General features: G+C 46.2%; 1 pseudogene; it reads left to right on the forward strand.

Moving 5' to 3' along the window:
• The first annotated feature begins 602 nt into the window (after positions 1 to 602).
• Positions 603 to 1148, forward strand: LOC102862408 (annotated as a pseudogene).
• The last annotated feature ends 1792 nt before the right edge of the window (positions 1149 to 2940 follow it).

Raw genomic sequence — 2940 nt, forward strand, 5'->3', positions numbered from 1 at the left:
CTCTAATAAATGTTGGTAAGAGGCACCTGTGACTGTCAAATGCTCTCCCTGATTGGAGAAAGGCACACTGGATTTGGGATTCAGACTCTGGTATGTAGTCAATAGCACATTCATGTGATCCTAAAATAATTGATGTCTGTCTTTCCAGAAGCCTTTATAACAAAACCCATCTTACATGATTGATTGCTGCACACCTCATTGCAGGTTCTCATGTGGGACAATGTGGAGATTGTCAAAATGACTCTCCTCGTCACTGACTGTGGATGGGAAAATGCAAATAGGGTTTGTGTAATGATTAGGAGTAGTCTGTTTTTTCCATTCCACCAGGTTCTGTTCAGACAGTTTAGCATCCCGCCGCCACCCAGGTGACTGCAGACCTCAAAGACTGGACAGCCATCAAGGGCGCAGCACAGACAGAGCCCAGAGGCTGCGGAGTCCTGAGTGCTGCCCAGGCCTGAGGAGATGATGATCCGGGAGTTTAAAGTGTGCCTTCTCGGTATTTTGTACTACCAACACAATGGTTCAAATTCACCAGTTGATACATGAGAGAAAGATGGATACTCTCCTCTCATAACCTGTGATTCTGCTGTGGAGGATCAGCCATGGGACAGAAATCAAGTATCATGTGCTGATTTGTCCAGAATCATCTTGACCACAACATCAGCCTGACTATTGAGGCATCTTTTATGACCAGAACTGTGCCTTGTGGTAATCAAACTTCATAAATTCCTCATCTGGGACCTGCTGTCGAGAAATGGTTTCACTCGCTAGCTCCCATGTACTCTCATGAATCTGCTGTAGCTGACATGTTTATGATATAACCAAACAGTATTCTTTTCAGACCCTGAAAAAAAAATGGGTTAAAGAACTAAAAGAACATGGTACAGACAACATTGTCATGGCTGTTTGTTCAGAACAAATGTGACCTTTCAGCTATTAGGTAGGTTCCCTTGAACGAGGCTAAGGAGAATGCAGAGTCCATAGGTGTCATTGTGGTGGAGACAAATGCCAAGAATACTGTTAATATTGAGGAGCTCATTTAAGGCATGAGTCTCCAGATCCCACCCTTAGATCCCCATGACAATGGAAGCACTGGAGCAATCAAGCTTGGGAAGCAGACTGCACAGGGTAGCTGCCGATGCTGCTGACCTGGCCCTTGGCTCAACAGACGTGAACACGCTGAATCTGTGTCATTCACTGCCCGAGGCATCTGTTTTCCATAACTTGGCCCCTGACTCAAAAAAGAAAGCACATTGGCTTTGCATCTGGAAGGCCAGCTGGGAAGAGGGACAAAAGTGTCCCTGAAATAAGATTTTATAAAATGTTTTGGAGGAATCCACCACACTATTTTATTTTATTTTTTATTTTGTACCACACAATTTTAAAACTTCCATTAATGCATCAAATACGCAAGACATACAAACACTGAACAAAAGGTTCAGTAATAAATAAATGTTCAGTTTATGTTAAGAAGTATTATAAGTCTTAGTTTTTGTCCAGAAGACATTCTGGCCTTTTATGTGAATAGGGTTCCAGTTGCTGCTCCATTCAGAGGAGGCCCCTGGATGACCCACCCAAACTTTAGTCAACGATCAGTCTTGCCTGAGGTCTGAGAGAGAGGTTGACTTCATAGGAGTTTGTTTGCTCTGAGGTAAGTGGACCTGCAGTCTGATTTGTGATGTGACCTTTGAAGAGGGAGGTCCAGGAGGGGCCTGGAAGGGCCCATGCGCTGCCTTGTGTTCCTGTCCCTTGGCAAAGGAGTCTTTGTGTCCAATTAACTCAGTGGAATCATTTGGTCCTTCAGCAGCAGAGGAGACTACCATCACAACTTGGGAGGGTATCCTGCCGATTGCTGGCATTATGAACCTTGGTTGTGGCAGAGAATTCCGGGATAGTGCTTATGGCCGAATCCCCCAGTCATGTGGTTGTGGCTGAGCCTTCAGGGGCCATTTGAAGATGGCCAGGATCCATGTGGGGAGGCTGTGCATGTTTTAGGGTCCCCTGTATTGTGGTGGCAGCTCCTTGGCCTCAGCTGGAGCACCACCTTCCAGGACCACTCAGCAGAACTGAAGACAGCCCCTGGGACACTTAACAGTCATTGTTGGCGGATGTGTTACAGTTGACTTAGGCAGTATTGGTTAAGGCATTGTTGGTGGTCATATCGTGGTCTATGGTGGCAATGACACTAGTGCAGGGACTAGTAATGATGTTGATGTCGAAGGAGGTGGTGGCACTGATGGTGTTGAGATGATGTTGTGGTGACACCAAATGTGATGAGGGCACTAAGTTAATGGTGGAGCTAAAGGCTGTATTGCCACCATAGGTGGTAACAGTGGGGAAGGTGGTCATGTTGATGGTGGTTTGGAGGCCTGGGTGGCGGAAAGTCCATTGGTGGAGGCTCAGGTGGAGTAAATTCAAGTGGTGAGTCTCTGGAAGTGGAGATTCAGATGGAAACAGGTGATAGTCTGATGACAGAGACTTAAGCGGTGGAAATTCACTGGTGGAGATTCAGGAGGCGGAAATGTTGATGGTGGAGAGTCACATGGAACATGGTGGTTGACAGTGTGTTGGTGCAAACTTAATTGACAGAGACTGTGGTGGCAGACAGTTAAATGGAAACTGGTGGTAGAGAGTCTGGTGACGAAGAGTCACATGATGGAAACTTGACTGGAATAGACTTGGGTCATGAGTCTCCGGTGATGCAGATTCAGGAGTCAGAGGCTCAGCAGGTGGAGAATATAGTACTGGAGACTCAGGAGATGGAGCCTCAAGTATTGGAGGCTCAAATGGCATAGATACATTTGATGGAGATTGTGACAGCAGAAAGTCAGTGGTGGAACACTGGATTTCTGGAAACTCGAAGGATGGAGATTATATTTCTGGAAACTCGGGGGGTGGAGACTCTATTTCTGGAATCTCGGGAGATGGAGACTTTATTTC

The sequence above is a fragment of the Elephantulus edwardii genome, unplaced genomic scaffold, assembly GCF_000299155.1.
Source record: "Elephantulus edwardii isolate Elephantulus edwardi_28Jun2011 unplaced genomic scaffold, EleEdw1.0 scaffold00330, whole genome shotgun sequence".
NCBI lineage: Eukaryota > Metazoa > Chordata > Mammalia > Macroscelidea > Macroscelididae > Elephantulus > Elephantulus edwardii.